Here is a 19,159-nt window from a genome sequence, read left to right on the forward strand (position 1 = left end):
CCCTACTTTCAAACATCCAACTTACAAACATCTCCTACTTGCAAACGCAAGGAGACAGCAGCAAGTGAGATGAAAAAAGATGGACGACAAAACAAATTATACAGGGGTGATAACCCTTCCCTATGTTTTCCAAAAAGCTTTAAAATAGTTTTTTTGAATGGAGCTACACTTTAAAAATGTACCAGTTGAAAATTACAAACAGATTCAACTTAACACAACAAACCTACACAGTCCCTATCTTGTTTGCACCACCTGTATACTGCTGTTCTGAGTATATAGGGCCTGGGGGCCACACGCATTTCCTTTTTTTAATATGGGTACGGGGTTCCCCTTAATATGCGTACAAGACCTAAAGGGGCTGGTAATGGGCAGGGAGGGCTACCCATGCCATTTTTCTCAATGATTTTCAACCATATTGCAGGAACCAGATATAACATTAAAACCGCAAGCAGTTTTAAATGGTGTTATTTCCGTTTAATGTCATTTGGTGCAGGGACTGTTCTAAACACGGGAAACACGTGGCACTTCACAGGCATACTACAGACACCCCCCAGGCACCATATTTAAAGGAATATTTCACTTTTTTTTTTTCACTTTAATCGTCATTAAAATCAGTGCTCCCGCCAAAACGTCCGTTTTTAAAACTTTTTTTTGCAGTGACCCATGTCCCCTGAGGCAGGAGGCAGGTCCCCAAACCCTTTTTAGGACACTACCTTCCATATTAGCCGTTAAAATTAGCACTTTCCATTTCGAACGTTCGAGTCCCATAGACTTCAATGGGGTTCTAACGTTCGTACCGAACGCGGGGGTCGTTCGCAAGTTCTGGTGCGAAACGAACCGGGGGGTGTTCGGCTCATCCCTAATTGCAGGGTATGGCTGGGTATGGCAGAGTATTGGCAGGGTATGGAGGGATGGCTGTGACTGCAATTGTCACAGAGCAGTGCTGTGGGAAATACAGATCCAGCCCACAGCGCTGCTGCCATCCGATCTCTCCCCTCCACTGTACAGATCTGTACACAGAGGGGAGAGATGATGATGATGATGATGCCGGTTTGTTTACAAATGATCGTTCCGTCATTTGACGGAGCGATCACATTGTAAACGCTGACGGGTGCACCAAGATGGCCGCCGCTCTGGAACTAGGCCGAAGCCATGGCCTTACCTAAGGCCAGGACCGCGGAGCGCATGCCGATCCGAATGGGGTGACCCCTAATGAGTACCGATACTTGTGCAAATACTCATGCAAATACTTGTTATCGACACCGATACCAATACTAGTATCGGTACAACCTTAATTTTTACTGCCACTTTTCTCTTGCTACAGGCTTTTATGGGCAGGGAAAAAGAGAATTCTTGTTGGGCAGTGTATTAGTGCTCGAACTAACACACAGACCGAATTTTAATGGTTCAAAGAATGTCAGGCAAAATGGTCGGCCCTCACACATGTTCACTTCATCAAATCTGGCCCTCTTTGAAAAAAGTTTGACCACCCCTGCCTTAGACCATTCAGAGTAAGAGTCATTAACCACTACTGAATTCTGTCTTTTAGATAGTTTTCTATCCATTTACAAACTGATTTTTCCAAGCCTGTAGACTTTACCTTACACATGAGCTGTGTGTGGGGAACTTTCTCAATTTATTTTGTAAAATCCAGGTATACCACCTCCACAGTCACCACTATGTCCAAGGTTTTACTTAAGTGGCAAGAACTGTTTATAGTAGTTCATTATCAGAGGGTAAAGGATCTGTTTGATGTTTCCTCTGCTGACAAATAACTCCCCTAGGAGAGTCTGCTGTCTCACTGGAAACCACTGTGATAACGTTATCATCATAAGCCAGCGAAGACTTCATGGATGGGACCAACTGACTAGCAGGGTGTGTGTGTGTGTGTATGTTGGGGGGGGGGGGGGGGAGTGCGAGGTTGAGAAATCATGCAATAAAAGGCTGAATGATTGGAAGGTAGATCAGGAAAAATCACCATGGGAGACTTTTTTTTGGACATCAGGCGCTCCTCTCCTATAAACCAAGTGTTCCCTGCGGTAACGCTACCATTGTTGTTATCAGAAAGCTAGCAGCCCTAGACCCCAACGGAGTCTATCCCCTACCATCCACAACTGGGATATAGCTCATTGGAAGCAATCCCTCTATACATTTCACACAGTAATCTGCTGTTAGGCAGCCTCCAGCAGCACCAGTCCAGCGCTGTCTTCCACCCAAACGAGAAATCTTCTTGTGTCTTTGTAACAACCTGTGCCCTGAAGATTGTTAACTGGCTTCCCAGCTATCTTTTGTAAACAACAAAACAACTCCCCTCTATTTAATGTAGATAAGAAGAGGGGATGTGTTTGTAGTCCATGTCAAAATAGCACCTTAGAGTAACAATGCTGCTCCTCTATAGCTACAAACAGTGAGTGAGCGTTATCGCCAGGAAATGTGTTGCTGGCAGGATCGCCAGGTAAAAGTAAAAGAAAACTATAACAGATAAAAGAAAAACAAACACAGGCAACACATTGAAGGACTGCAATACATAATCTACACATCTAAATTCACATATAGAGATGCAATATGGAATATATAATGATTGTTCTTAAAACTTATAGCAATTCAATAGAAATGACAGGTCATTCCCATATTGCAGGAACCAGATATAACATTAAAACCGCAAGCAGTTTTAAATGGTGTTATTTCCGTTTAATGTCATTTGGTGCAGGGACTGTTCTAAACACGGGAAACACGTGGCACTTCACAGGCATACTACAGACACCCCCCAGGCACCATATTTAAAGGAATATTTCACTTTTTTTTTTTTCACTTTAATCGTCATTAAAATCAGTGCTCCCGCCAAAACGGCCGTTTTTAAAACTTTTTTTTGCAGTGACCCATGTCCCCTGAGGCAGGAGGCAGGTCCCCAAACCCTTTTTAGGACACTACCTTCCATATTAGCCGTTAAAATTAGCACTTTCCATTTCGAACGTTCGAGTCCCATAGACTTCAATGGGGTTCTAACGTTCGTACCGAACGCGGGGGTCGTTTGCAAGTTCTGGTGCGAACCGAACCGGGGGGTGTTCGGCTCATCCCTAATTGCAGGGTATGGCTGGGTATGGCAGAGTATTGGCAGGGTATGGAGGGATGGCTGTGACTGCAATTGTCACAGAGCAGTGCTGTGGGAAATACAGATCCAGCCCACAGCGCTGCTGCCATCCGATCTCTCCCCTCCACTGTACAGATCTGTACACAGAGGGGAGAGATGATGATGACGCCGGTTTGTTTACAAATGATCGTTCCGTCATTTGACGGAGCGATCACATTGTAAACGCTGACGGGTGCACCAAGATGGCCGCCGCTCTGGAACTAGGCCGAAGCCATGGCCTTACCTAAGGCCAGGACCGCGGAGCGCATGCCGATCCGAATGGGGTGACCCCTAATGAGTACCGATACTTGTGCAAATACTCATGCAAATACTTGTTATCGACACCGATACCAATACTAGTATCGGTACAACCTTAATTTTTACTGCCACTTTTCTCTTGCTACAGGCTTTTATGGGCAGGGAAAAAGTGCCCTGTTTTTACGGGCTGCACGTAAATCTACGGGCGTTTGGCAACACTGACCTTGGGGTTCCCCACTCATAACCTTAGACCAGGCATATCCAAAGTCCGACCCGTGGCCCGCATTCCGCTTTTGAATGGCCCGCCTGGTTATCTGGACATATATATCTTTTTGTAGCCCCCAACGATCTCCCAGCGCCGGGGCCACAAAAGATATATGTCCAGATTACATGGCAGCCCCATCTCCAGTGCTGCCATTGGACGACTGTTCTGTCCATCAAAGGAGGTGGGACTTTCTATTAAAGAGGTCGCAGAGAAAACAGGAGATTCTCTGGTATCTAATCTTTTGGCGTTTGTGCCGCCCCCTCGATGTTCCCTCCAAGGCTGTAGATGGATGGGCATCAGTCAGGCTGCACTGATTGAAATGGTGAGTCTGCATTCCTGGCAACGATGGGGGTGCTGCATTCCTGGCAATACTGGGCTCTGCATTCCTGGCAATGGTGGGCGCTGCATTCCTGGCAATGGTGGGCGCTGCATTCCTGGCAATGGTGGGTGCTGCATTCCTGGCAATGGTAGGTGCTGCATTTCTGCTAATACTGGCTGCTGCATTCCTGGCAATGGTGGGTGCTGCATTCCTGGCAATGAGGGTGCTGCATTCAATGGTCAATCAATTGTGAGGCTGCAGATGGGCACTGACCCTTATTTTTCTTTATAGTTCTTTATTTAAAATGTAAGTCTTTTCCTGAAACTTCCCTCTTAAAGTGAAGGTGCGTGTTATACGCCAATAAATACAATAACAAACATAAAATACAACATAAAATAACACGCTCAAGCTCATCTCTTTACTCACACACAGCCACAAAGGCAAGAGAATTCTTGTTGGGCAGTGTATTAGTGCTCGAACTAACACACAGACCGAATTTTAATGGTTCAAAGAATGTCAGGCAAAATGGTCGGCCCTCACACATGTTCACTTCATCAAATCTGGCCCTCTTTGAAAAAAGTTTGACCACCCCTGCCTTAGACCATTCAGAGTAAGAGTCATTAACCACTACTGAATTCTGTCTTTTAGATAGTTTTCTATCCATTTACAAACTGATTTTTCCAAGCCTGTAGACTTTACCTTACACATGAGCTGTGTGTGGGGAACTTTCTCAATTTCTTTTGTAAAATCCAGGTATACCACCTCCACAGTCACCACTATGTCCAAGGTTTTACTTAAGTGGCAAGAACTGTTTATAGTAGTTCATTATCAGAGGGTAAAGGATCTGTTTGATGTTTCCTCTGCTGACAAATAACTCCCCTAGGAGAGTCTGCTGTCTCACTGGAAACCACTGTGATAACGTTATCATCATAAGCCAGCGAAGACGTCATGGATGGGACCAACTGACTAGCAGGGTGTGTGTGTGTGTGTATGTTGGGGGGGGGGGGGGAGTGCGAGGTTGAGAAATCATGCAATAAAAGGCTGAATGATTGGAAGGTAGATCAGGAAAAATACCCATGGGAGACTTTTTTTTGGACATCAGGCGCTCCTCTCCTATAAACCAAGTGTTCCCTGCGGTAACGCTACCATTGTTGTTATCAGAAAGCTAGCAGCCCTAGACCCCAACGGAGTCTATCCCCTACCATCCACAACTGGGATATAGCTCATTGGAAGCAATCCCTCTATACATTTCACACAGTAATCTGCTGTTAGGCAGCCTCCAGCAGCACCAGTCCAGCGTTTTCTTCCACCCAAACGAGAAATCTTCTTGTGTCTTTGTAACAACCTGTGCCCTGAAGATTGTTAACTGGCTTCCCAGCTATCTTTTGTAAACAACAAAACAACTCCCCTCTATTTAATGTAGATAAGAAGAGGGGATGTGTTTGTAGTCCATGTCAAAATAGCACCTTAGAGTAACAATGCTGCTCCTCTATAGCTACAAACAGTGAGTGAGCGTTATCGCCAGGAAATGTGTTGCTGGCAGGATCGCCAGGTAAAAGTAAAAGAAAACTATAACAGATAAAAGAAAAACAAACGCAGGCAACACATTGAAGGACTGCAATACATAATCTACACATCTAAATTCACATATAGAGATGCAATATAGAATATATAATGATTGTTCTTAAAACTTATAGCAATTCAATAGAAATGACAGGTCATTCAAATCTTGAATTAATGGCTCAGACTTACTAACCATATAATTCCTATGTATAAGTTGACATGTGAGGCTTGTGACTGTGTGAAGAAATTTGAAAAACTTTGGTCCCCTTGACTAGAATTACAGTCTTCAATATGGGTGGGCACTAAGAGGTCACTTTCATTGTATGTGATTAATAGGCATGCATGATAACCTGATATATGTGATGCATGATTGGTTGATACATGCTATGCTCCAGTTTTCTTTGTCTATGACAAATCTAATAAAAGTTTCCTTTAATAAAAAAAAAAGATTTGGGGGGTTATATACACTTTAATCATGATATAATTGAATATATGAAATATATTAGCACTTTGTAATGTGCTGGATCCACTTTGAGAAACATTCTGAGACATGTTCAGAAGGGATGTGCTAAAAACAAGTCCTTCTTTCTAAAAAGGGCACTAGTCTACTGGCCTTAGTTTTCCTAATCTAACTTATGCCCTGTACACACGACCCGTTTTCCCATCAGAATAAACTCTGAAGTTTTTTCCGACGGAGTTCTGACAGAATTCCGCTAAAGCTGTCTTGCATACACGCAGTCACACCAAAGTCCGACCGTCAAGAACGTGGTGATGTACAACACGTACGACAGAACTAGAAAATGGAAGTTCAATAGCCAGTAGCCAATATCTTCCATCTCGTACTTGCTTCAGAGCATGTGTCGTTTTTGGTACGTTGGAACAGCATACAGACGAGCGGTTTTCCCGATAGGAATTTGTCCCATCGGAAAAATATAGAACATGTTCTCTTTCTAGGTCCGTCAGAATTTTCAACGTAAAAAGTCCAATCGGGCATACACAAGGTCGGAATATACAATGAAAAGCTCCCGTCTGACTTTTTCTGACGGAAATTCCGACCGTGTGTACGGGGCATTAGAAACACCCCACCTGGCTGGTAAATTACCTTAGCATAACTGCAGTGGCCAGCTCCAGCCCGAAATTTTTGTCTGGCTGACTTTGCCTGCGCAGTGAGCCATCATTGGCTAAAACAGTGATCTTTAAACTGCAGCCTGCAGGACAGATGCCACCCTTCGCTTGCCTTTTTCTGGCCCTTGGGGCATTGTTCTCCCATTTATATAAGTTGCTATAGTTCCCAGTGCTAATCCCTTCATCCAATTTCTATATTGCTGCATTTGTACATTTTAAAAGCCAATATAAAGGAATAGTAGTGATAAAAAAAAAAGCCTTTGTGGATTTAATTAACCCTTTTTTCTTGTTAATTCTCCTTTAAGGGGGTGTGACGGGGGCGTATCCTATGCCTAGATACGTTTGTTAGCAGGTGTCCCTCATTCCCATCTCAAAATGTTGGGAGGTATGGTAAACGGGTCCTTGGTTTAGAAAGTTTGGAGACTCATGGACTTGAACATGACTGTTCTCCAAGGCCAAAGATGTTTGGAGCATGTCTCATTCAAATCTATGGGGCTTGCTAAGGAGGGGAAGTTAGCGCTGAAGATTTTAGCTCAAAGTAGATCAGAGGACTCCAAACTTTCCAAACAAAGGACCAGTTTTTGCAGAAAGGGGAAAAATTTGTCAAGGGGACTTTAACCACTTCCATACCGGCCTATTCTATCACTCATCTCCTACGTGTAAAAATCATAATTTGTTTTGCTAGAAAATTACTCAGAACCCCCATTATATATGTTATTTTAGCAGACACCCTAGGGTTTTTAAATTGCAGTCATTGCAACTTTTTATTCAACACTGTATTTGCGCACATGAATTAAAAAATAACAAAACAGTAAAGTTAGCCCAATTTTTTATACAATGTTAAAGATGTTATGCCGAGTAAATAGATACACAACATGTCACCCTTTAAAATTGACACACTCATCAACTTCCCCCCCCCCTGATTAGAGAGGTTCTACAATTGGTAAATGATTCATACGCTTACGAGAAGACAATAGCATGGAAGGAGGGAAACCAAAAAAAAGTAATAGCCCAGTGGTCATTATGGGACAATTTTAATAAGACAAATTAGTTTGTCTATCCACAAACTGGAAGTATTGCCTTACTATACTTGTTCTATTTGTTTATATTTGTTCATACACGTTGTATGTGTTTATTATAGAAATATCGCAACATTACATACAGGGGTTTGCTAAATTTTCATCTGTCTTAGTGTAGGACAGCAAAGTTAATATGATGGTAATCTATTGTATACCTGTTTAAATTTTACAATGCAAACCGGTTCTTGTATGGTCCATGCATATGTTAAATATGGTAAATATGGATATCAAAGCTTTCCCCTACTTTTCTTATAAATCTAATAAAAACAATTGAAAAAAAAAATAATTGAGCACACTCACGGAATGTCACCAAACTTTGGTACATAAAAATCTCCATAGGCGACACTTTACATTTTGTACAGGTTACCCGTTTAGAGTTATAGAGGAGGTCTATTGGTAGAATTGTTTCTGTTGATATAGCACACGCGATGATACTGCACATACAGTGCCTTGCGAAAGTATTCGGCCCCCTTGAACTTTTCAACCTTTTGCCACATTTCAGGCTTCAAACATAAAGATATAAAATTTTAATTTTTTGGGAAGAATCACCAACAAATGGGACACAATTGTGAAGTGGAACAAAATCTATTGGATTTTTGAAACTTTTTAACTAATAAAAAAATGAAAAGTGGGGCGTGCAAAATTATTCGGCCCCCTTGTGTTAATACTTTGTAGAGCCACCTTTTGCTGCGATTACAACTGCAAGTCGCTTGGGGTATGTCTCTATCAGTTTTGCACATCGAGAAACTGAAATTCTTGCCCATTCTTCCTTGCAAAACAGCTCGAGCTCAGTGAGGTTGGATGGAGAGCTTTTTTAAACCTCAGTTTTCAGCTCTTTCCACAGATTCTCGATTGGATTCAGGTCTGGACTTTGACTTGGCCATTCTAACACCTGGATAGGTTTATTTGTGAACCATTCCTTTGTAGATTTTGCTGTATGTTTGGGATCATTGTCTTGTTGGAAGATAAATCTCCGTCCCAGTTTCAGGTCTTTTGCAGACTCCAACAGGTTTTCATCCACAATGGTCCTGTATTTGGCTGCATCCATCTTCCCCTCAGTTTTAACCATCTTCCCTGTCCCTGCTGAAGAAAAGCAGGCCCAAACCATGATGCTGCCATCACCATGTTTGACAGTGGGGATGGTGTGTTGAGGGTGATGAGCTATATTGCTTTTACGCCAAACATATCGTTTTGCATTGTGGGCAAAAAGTTCGATTTTGGTTTCGTCTGACCAGAGCACCTTCTTCCACACGTTTGGTGTATCTCCCAGGTGGCTTGTGGCAAACTTTAGATGAGACTTTTTATGGATATCCTTGAGAAATGGCTTTCTTCTTGCCACTCTTCCATAAAGGCCAGATTTGTGCAGTGTACGACTGATTGTTGTCCTATGGACAGACTCTCCCACCTCAGCTGTAGTTCTCTGCAGTTCATCCAGAGTGATCATGGGCCTCTTGGCTGCATCTCTGATCAGTCTTCTCCTTGTCTGAGCTGAAAGTTTAGAGGGACGGCCAGGTCTTGGTAGATTTGCAGTGGTCTGATACTCCTTCCATTTCAAAATGATTGCTTGCACAGTGCTCCTTGGGATGTTTAAAGCTTGGGAAATCTTTTTGTATCCAAATCCGGCTTTAAACTTCTCCACAACAGTATTACGGACCTGCCTGCTGTGTTCCTTGGTCTTCATGATGCTCTCTGCGCTTTCAACAGAACCCTGAGACTATCACAGAGCAGGTGCATTTATACAGAGGCTTGATTACACACAGGTGGATTCTAATTATCACCATCAGTCATTTAGGACAACATTGGATCATTCAGAGATCCTCGCTGAACTTTTGGAGTGAGTTTGCTGCACTGAAAGTTCAACTTCACAATTGTGTCCCACTTGTTGGTGATTCTTCGCAAAAAATTTAAATTGTATATCTTTATGTTTGAAGCCTGAAATGTGGCAAAAGGTTGAAAAGTTCAAGGGGGCCAAATACTTTCGCAAGGCACTGTATGTGGTTTAAACGGCATTTACATATGTGGGCTTCTGTGAGCGAGCACACGGGGAAGGGGGCGCTTTTAATTTTTATTGTTTATTTTACTTTATTTTTTATTTTTAAGACCCCACATCTCTCCTCCAGGCTGGAAAGCATGAGATAAAAAAAAAATGACAGTTACTTACCGTTAACTTTTTTCTGGGATATCTTCCAGGGTGGCATAACTTGAGAGATGACTGGTCCACCTGACAGGAAACACAATCAGCATACGACATTAAAAGGCCTATCCCAGAAAAACAGTTAACGGTAAATAACTGTCAATTTTCTCTAGTCATCTTCCAGGATGGCATAACCTGAGAGGATGGACGAGGAGTTTAAGGCCTACCTCTAGGCAGGACCACTGCTTGTAGGACCTTCCTTCCAAATGTTAGATCCTGATGTGATAGTAGTTCCACTTTATAATGCTTCAGAAAGGTATCCTGCTTTGCCAAGTGGCTGTGCGACAGATCTGTTCTATTGAAGTCCCAGCTCTCTCTGCCCCAGAGGCCACCAAGGATCTCGTTGAATGGGCCTTAAGGTCAACTGGTACTGGGGAACCTGTTTGCTCATAGGCCAATCTTATTATCTGTCTAATCCACCGAGCCACGGTAGATCTAGGTGCCTGCCCTCCCTTTCTAGGGCCGCTAAATAAAATCAAAAGGTGATTTGACTTCCTGTAGTCCTTCATTATGTCTAAGTATGTCAGCAGACATTTCCTGACATCAAATAAATTACATTTCTTCTCCTTCTCCCTCTGGATTATCACAGAAAGAGGGCAAAATTATCTCCTGAGATCTATTATACTTAAATGCGACCTTGGGAATATATAATGGATCTTGCCTGAGAATTACTCTATCTTCTAGTATCAACAGAAAAGGTTCCTTAATGGATAGGGCCTGCAGGTCACTAACCCTTCTGGTTGTGGTGATAGCCAGTAAAAAAGCTAACTTAAACATCAAAAACGTAACTGAAATCTCCTGAGCTGGTTCAAAAGGTGCTTTCGTCAGCGCCTCCAAAACCAATGTTAGATTCCATGGAGGGAATACATTAGTCCTGACCATGTTTAACCTTTCCCTTGCCAGTAGAAATCTCTTGATTATGCGAGCCTCTGGTCTAAAAATACAGATAGGGCTGCTATCTATACCCTCAGGGTGTTCAGGGCAATCCCCTGATCCACCCCTGCTTGCAAGAAATCCAACACCTTTGGTACCGATGGATAAGACATTTCTCTATCCTGGCACCAATGTGAAAATCGATTCCAAACATTAAAGTATATCCTCCTGGTGACCAGCTTCCTGCTGCCCAAGAGGGTCTCAATTACCCTCTCAGAGCAACCTTTGCCTCGGAGGATCTCCTTCTCAAAAGATCTCCTTCTCAGACTGAAGAACCCCAGATCGGGGTGGAGGACTGGCCCCTGTAGAAGCAGATCTCATCTGTCTGGAAGACGGAATGGAGAGGAAACCGACCATTTTTTGAGAGTTGCAAACCATGTCCTCCTCAGCCAACATGGAGCTATCAGGATCAGTTTGCATTCTGAGCGGGCCAACTTTTGTAGGACCCGTGGTATTAAAGCTAGTGGAGGGAAAGCATATGCTAGATGGTAGTCCCAGTCCTGAGATTATCCACTCCCTGAGATCCCCGTTCTCTGCTGAGAAGATCCACCTTCTTGTTCCCTCTGTGGGCAAAAAGATCTATGTCGGGAATTCCAAATCTCTGACCTATCTAGAGAAACAGCTCCTGATTTAATTCCCATTCCTCCTGGAGGATGGGCTGTCGACTTAGAAATCTGCCATCACATTGACGGTTCCTCTTCTGTGAACCCGCTGATATGGACTAAAGGTTTCCCTCGGCCCAATTTAGAATTTTCAAAGCTAGATTCAGTAGCTTCCTGGATCTGGTGCCCCCCTGACAGTTTAGGTAAGAGACCATTGTCACATTGTCCGACAGGACTTGGACCTCTGAATTCTGTCTCGGAAAACTTTTAATGCTTGGTCCACCGCCAGAAGTTCCCTGTGGTTGGATGAGGCCTCCAACTGGGAAGGAGTCCAGGCTCCCTGTGCCTGGAGATCACCCAAGTGAACGCCCCAACCCCAAGCGCTCTTACCCTTGTTGGAATAGACACCCTTTCATCCAAATACTCACTTTTTCTGTCCCAGGAGGATAGAAGGAAAAACTGCAGCTCCCTGGAATGGAGCTGAGCCCATGGAACTGCTGGAATACACAAGGATATTAAACCTAATACCCTCATGATATGTCTGCAAGATCACTCTCTGGGTTCCTTTAGAGAAGAGACTGCTGTAACCACTTTTACCTGTTTTTCTTCTGGCAGAAAAAGTTTCTGACCTCCTGTATCCACCAGATATCCCGGGAAAACTTTCATTTGGGATGGGAGCAGAGAGGATTTCTGCCTACGTCTACAGTCACCTGTTCTAGCGACTGTCTGTATACCAGAAGGTCATCTAGATAGATCTAGGGTATAAGAGACACCCTCTGTAGATGTAGGTAGGCTACTACCTCCACTAGGACTTTTGTGAAGATTCTTGGGCTTGCGGTTAATCCAAAGGGGAGAGCTTGGAATTGCCAGTGCTGAATACCCTTGTCTGTAAGGACTGCGAATCTCAACAGGGATTGGTGTTCCCGAGCAATCGGGATATGAAGGTAAGCATCCCTCAGGTCTATTGTTGCTAGAAATGCATTTCTTAATAGATGCCTGCGCACTGTGTAAATACTCTCCAATATCAGGCAACATTTTTCTGATGGCTTTTGGATGACAAAAAACATGGGAGTAAAATCCCTGGTAAAACTCTTCCAATGGAACCGCCACGATCACCTCCTGGAGCGCCAATCTCTGCAAACTGTCCAAACAGCCCTGCTGCTCTTGAAGTATCCTCGGGGAGATGGGTCAGAGTAAAATTTTGAGGGAGAGGAAAGAGAAGTTCCAGACGATATCCCTCTGTCAAGATCTGCAAGATATAAGGGCTCTCAGAAATCTCCTTCCACTGGGGAACAAAGAGAGACAATCTCACCCCCCACCCTCACGTCACTTAGACTGCTTGGTGCTGTTTTAGATCCGGAAAAGAGCAGGCTACCCTTTTGCACGCTCTTTCCCTTCCCCCACCTTCTGTTTGCGTCCTTTTTGGCTTTGAATTGACCCTGGTTAGGGGGACAAAAAAACTTCTTGTCCCTCTCCCTTTTAGCTTTTACTGGGAACTTTTTCCCTTTTTCTGCTGACCTTGACAGAACCTGATCCAGGCCAGGCCAAAAAGCTGGGAAACCTCAAATGGCAAACCACAGAGTCGTGATCTAGACATATGGTCCAATTTCCCACCACTTGACCCAGATGGCCCTTCTTGCAGAGTTAAGGAGGACCACAGATTTAGCCGTGCTGCTGACAGTTTCCACTGCCGCATCAGCTAAATATGCTACTGCCTTACCTATAATCTCTAGGGAATCTGTGACTTCCTTAGACTAACTCCCTCTAGAGACATGATCGGAGAGCCTGCCTAACCATGCATCCACATTTCTTGCCACACATGCTGATGCCAAGGCAGGAGCCATGGCTGCTGCTTTGGCATCCCATGCTCTTCTCAAAAGTGTCTCAGCCCTTCTGTCCATCTGGTCTTTTAGGTTACCAAAGTCTTCAAAAGACAAATCAGATTTCTTAGAGACCTGTGTCTAACTTGGGAGTTTTGAAGAATTTCTGCTCTTCTTCCTCCCCAAAGGGAAATCTTCTCTTCAGAGTCTTGAGTTTAAGGACCTTTCTGGGTTCTTCCACTCCCCCAAAATCACTTCCTTTAGAGCCTGATGTACCGGGAATACTCTGGACTGAGGTTTACCCAATCCCCTGTACATCCTATCTTGGGCTGACACCTGCACCGGAGGCTCTGGAATATCTTCTGAAGCATATATTGCTCTGAGTAACTGCCCCATGTCCTCCAACGGGAAGAGGTGACTACTAGCTCTAGGATTGTCACTATCCTGGCTCTCAGAATCTGAGTTTTCCCCCTCCTCTAATGAATCTTCCTCTGATTCCTCTTGGTCCTCCAATCTTCAACTCCCAGAGTGACAGAGGATGGGGGTCTCTGCAAGGTTTTCTGACCCCTGCCAGAGGTACCTTCCTGGGAAGATGAGCCTTCTCTAGAGGACAGGGTCTCTCTGTCAACTGTCCTCGGTACTTCCCTAGGTGCTATAACTGTCCTGAGAGACTGGAGGGTAGAGAGCATCTCTGACTTTACCGCAGGGAAGTCCTTCATAAATAGTGAGGTCTCCTTGCTAAACAGTTTATGTATGCGCGTATAACAAAAAGGTTTTGCATGGTCTTGTGGGAGCTTTTTGTTACAGTTCCCACACCTTTTCAACCTGAGAGGAGGAGGGTTTTCACCCTTAGTCTTGTGAGCCCCTTGAGCAGAGCCGCTAGGTTCTAGGGAGACAAGAAGACAAAGTCCAAAACTGCATCCCCCCTCTTCAAGGAGTAAGTAGGACCCCTCTTACTTCACCATCATGCAAATGGGAGAGGACTCACCACCTGTGGCCTCTTCCTGTGCTAAGGGTGCGGCTGTTTCCTCCTCTCTTTCCATATCTGCTCCTGCCTGTTATTTAGTGCAGTTTAGAAGTCCAGAGAAGAAAATTGTGAGGCCTCCTGCTTTTCTCTCTGGAGCTCTGTGTAGTCTACTCCTCAGACGCCGGCAATCTGCTTCATTTTGTCAGAGAACCGCCATCTGAAGGGGGATTTGGCCTCTAGTATTAGCGAATCCATCATTTTAGCGTAGACCGGAAGCTGGAAGTGACAGCGCCCGAAACCGGAAGCTCCATAGCCGGAATGCTATGTCCAGACACAGGAGACTTCAGCGTTCCTTATGGAAATTCCACCTCCCAAACATCAACCAGCCCTGCCCAGCACCACTGGTACCAACCTGAGCTGACATCCTCTACCCCTTCCGCAGCCTAGACCCCAGTCTGAGCTCCGGTTCCTTCTTCACCCCTGTACCTAACAGGGGTGGAAGGTGAAGCATGAGGTAAGTGCTCACAGGGACCATCCGCTACCAGTATCATTCAGATATCCCCACTGAAATTCAAAGACGTCATATGACGTCCTTGGGCTGGAAGTGGTTAAATGTATTGATGCAAATCGCACCACAAATTATCGGTTTTGGTATAATTTGGGCAAGTACCGATACTCGCTCAAATGCCCGGTATCAGCACCGATACTGGTATTCGTGCATCCCTAGTTTTTAACTTAATGCAGATAATGCATTAAAGGTAAAAAAAAAAAAAAAAACTTCTACCTTTACCACTATTTTTTGCAAAATATGGATTTAGCCTTTAACTGTATACAGTACATATGGATCAGCACATTGCTAAACACATGTTTACAAGGTTTTTCATAGAGGACTTCGCCTTTAACCACTACAGATCCGCGCTATTGCCAAATGACGGCATTAGCGCGGACCTACATTTCCGGGACTACGTCTATTGACGTAGTCCTGGTTACGAGCGGCCTGCGCGCCCCCTGAGGGGCGCGCGCGGCGCGCTCTGTGATCGGCGAGTCCGTGAGACTCGCCTGATCACCGATCCATGTAAGGGGTCGATCCCGACCCCTTATCACGTGATCAGCTGTCAGCCAATGACAGCTGATCATGTGATAGAACGGAGCCGGTAATCGGCTATTATTCCTCCTCGCGCTGACAGCGCGAGGAGAGAAAAAAAAAGCCGATCGCCGGCGGCCGTGATCGGGACATCGGTCCCGATCACGGCCATGAAAAAAGGGACCACCTGCCACCTGCCTGTGCCCACCTGCCTCCCGCAGTGCCATCCTGAAATAAAATAAAAGCAAAAGTAAGTGCCCCCCGTCAGTGCCCCCCCTCAGTGCCCACAGTGCCACCCACAGTGCCACCCACAGTGCCACCCCACAGTGCCACCCACAGTGCCACCCAATCTGCCTCAAAGGTGCTGCACCCCAGTGCCGCCCATCAGTGCCCAGCAGTGCCGCCCATCTGTGCCCAGCAGTGCCGCCCATCAGTGCCCAGCAGTGCCACCTATCAGAGCCACCTATCAGTGCCACCTATCAGTGCCCATCAGTCCCATCTATCTGTGGTACCTATCAGTGCCCATCCGTGCCACCCATCCGTGCCACTTATCTGTGCCACCCATCCGTGCCATCTTATCTGTGCCCATCTTTGCCCATCAGTGCCGCCTTATCTGTGCCCATCGGTGCCGCCTTATCTGTGCCTATTAGTGCCGCCTTAACTATGCCTATCAGTGCCCACCGGCGCAGCCCATCAGTGCCCACCGGTGCAGCCCATCAGTGCCCACCAATGCAGCCCATCAGTGCCCACCAATGCAGCCTATCAGTGCCGCCTAATCAGCGCACTTCAATGAAGGAGAAAAATGACCCGTTTGCAAAATTTTATAACAAACTATTAAAACATGATTTTATTTTTTTATTTTTTTGCATCTTTTTTTGTTTGTTTAGCAAAAAATAAAACTCCGAGCTGTAACTAAATACCACCAAAAGAAAGCTCTATTTGTGGGAAAAAAATGATAAAAATTTCATTTGGGTACAGTGTTGTATGCCCGCGCAATTGTCATTCAAAGTGCATCAGCGCTGAAAGTTGAAAATTGGTCTGGGACTGAGGGGGGTTTAAGTGCCCAGTAAGCAAGTGGTTAAAGAAGAATTCCATTAAGTGTTATACAGAGCTGAAATTGTGATACTTATTATATCGTATCTGCCTAACAACTAAAAAGGAAGTAGCTGGGCCTTGTCACTAAAAATGAGAAGTAGCAGTGTCTTGTCTCTTACTAGACAAAATTGATCAGTTTTCATGATACTCCTTAAAGTGGTTGTAAACCTCCATTTTCAATTTGTACCTATGGATAAGTTTTATTTTAGGCTTACCTATAGGTACAGTAAATATCTCCTAAACGTGCGCCATTTAGGATATAAATACTCTGTACTGTGGCGATTATGTCATCGGCGCATACTCTGTGAAGAAACGCCCCCTGTGCTGTTTCTTCACTAGCGAGTGCTGTGACTTGCGGCTGCTCCGTGCATGCGCAGGGGTGACGTCACACAACCCCTGGGCAGTCACTGCCGGAGTGCGCAGTCCCGGAAGTAAGAGGGGCGAAGATGGATGCGGCCTCCAGCAGGGACAGCACGGGCTTCGTGTGCAGGTAAGTGCCACACAATGGGCTAGTATGATTATGCTTTTACTTTGCAGGGAACAAAAGAGGAAGTAAAACCGGTCAGAGTTTATTTCCTCTATGAATGTAATACTACAGGAGGCTTTGAGGAGGGAAGTGCAATCTGTAAGATACCTCTAGCTGTGTCTTTTAGGTCTTTTTCGCATTGGGTGGTCCATCAGTCTGTTTTTGATCTGTGATTAGATAGATCAAAAACTGGCTACAACATTTCCCTGTGGGTGCATGGATGAAAATGAATGTGCTCCTGAATCTGTTTACATTGTGTTAAGTGTGACTATCAATGTGGTCACATTAATGAGTTTATATTGCTGTTTCCCAATTATTATGCTCTTATCTTAGAAATAAGACACAGAGACCGTTCTCCGTATATCAGCTCCGAGGATGAAGTCCCGTGCCAGGTTAGGTTTTATTCAGAGATATTTATACACAAACAAAGACAGGTCAGCAAGATAACAGTTATCATACGATTTCCATATAAGGTAATACTTGGTTACACAAGTGATCATGCGATGTGACCCATGGGGGGGTGGATGGGGGTGGATGCCGTAACTACTCCCATATTGCATAAGACACCAATTTCTGAAAAACAAGTAAAGAAAAACTAACTTAGAACAACCTGATCTTCTCAATTGAGGCTGGGTTCACACTTTTGCAAATTGGATGTGGCTTTCCCCACATCTAATTTGCATGTCAGGAGATTGCGACCAGCTCTCTATGGAGCCGGTTCACACATCTCCAAAGCGGCTCCGGTGTGAATTGTACAGAAGTCCTGTGCGTCTTCTGGTCCCTTTTAGGTCAGAATTCAGCCAAAAATTTGGGCTGAAATTGGACCTGAAACGGTGAACGGGGACAAACCAGTCCCCTGCTGTGAGCCGCTCCGTGCTGCGGTGTGAAACCAGCCTCAGGTCCATTCAAGTTTGTTGGATGGAATGCAGTAAGTTTACATCCAGGTAAACATTTGCACACCATCCAGTAAGCCACAGGGGTTAAAGTGGTCCTGGTTTCCTCCATTGTAAGCTGGAGGAAAAAATGGAATGGGCATTAAATGGCATCTGTCTCCATTCTGATCCGACTCAGCAAGGGATCGTCTATAAATCCCCTGTTGAGATGAAGAAGTGTTGAAGGGACCTAAGAAAGATGCTACAAAACCTCTTTTCTATCTGTAATTCTCACAATGCCCTCCAGCTTCTGGTCCCAGTGCTTGAAATAGAACTAAAGGCAAAATGTTTGTTCATTTTGGATAGAGAAAGGGACCCCTGTTTTTTGCCATCTGTGTCCTATTGGTGTGATTTCCCTTCACTTCCTGTTCCATAGCCAAAACAGGAAGTGAGAGGAAATCCCTCCAAAGTGAGGGAATTCCTGGTTGTCACCAGAACTAATGTCTGAAAGTTATGTCAAAGTTGCATAAAAATTGCACCAAAGTTGGTGCAACTTAAAGTGGCTCTTTAGTAATGTTTTCATCTTTCCATCTATTAAATCTGCTGCCCTTGTTGTTTTAATTTTGGATAGTAATTTTTTTTTTCTGCCAGTAAATACCTTATACTTCCTGTTTCTTGTCTGCAAAAAAGCCTAGGCTTATGACATCATGCACAGCTCACTCTCTCTTGTGAGCGTTTGCCAAGAAGGAAGGGGGGATGAGTCTTAAGAAGGCCAATGAGAGCTGCAGAGCTGGAGATGTAAATCCAGGAAGTGAACAGGCAGTAGCTTCAGCTGCCCACAGTTAAAATGGATGCAGCCAGACTTAGGGAGGGAGATTTCTGCAGCATATTTGGAAAGTACAGAATCACAGTATATATAAAATAATATGTAAAGGGGTTGGAGGGAATCTTCAGAATGGCAAAGATGTTTTTATTACAAATTATGTGAGCAGACTGCAGTTCTTCTTTAAAGTGATTTTGCGCCCACCTTGTAAAACAACCCAATCAGTTTAAAACATAAATGCAATGCAAAATATTTTTGTATAGATATAAAAAAATAATAAATACTTTTTTCCCTTTTTTTTAAATACGTGATCACATTCCATCTGTTCATAGCTGCATAAGAGCTGGGGGGGGGGGGGGGAGAGCAGCAGTACACTAAGCTTCCCAGGCATGTCAGGACAAGTCTGATCATTGGAGGAGAGTACACTTGAGTTCCCAGTATTGCTAGAAAACTGACCACAGTGTGCTCTCCTGCTTAGTATGGTCAGTGTGTAGTAGGAAAGCA

This window comes from Lithobates pipiens, unplaced genomic scaffold (assembly GCF_037356315.1).
Source record: "Lithobates pipiens isolate NorthernLeopardFrog02 unplaced genomic scaffold, aLitPip1_a1.2 Scaffold_16, whole genome shotgun sequence".
Classification (NCBI taxonomy): domain Eukaryota; kingdom Metazoa; phylum Chordata; class Amphibia; order Anura; family Ranidae; genus Lithobates; species Lithobates pipiens.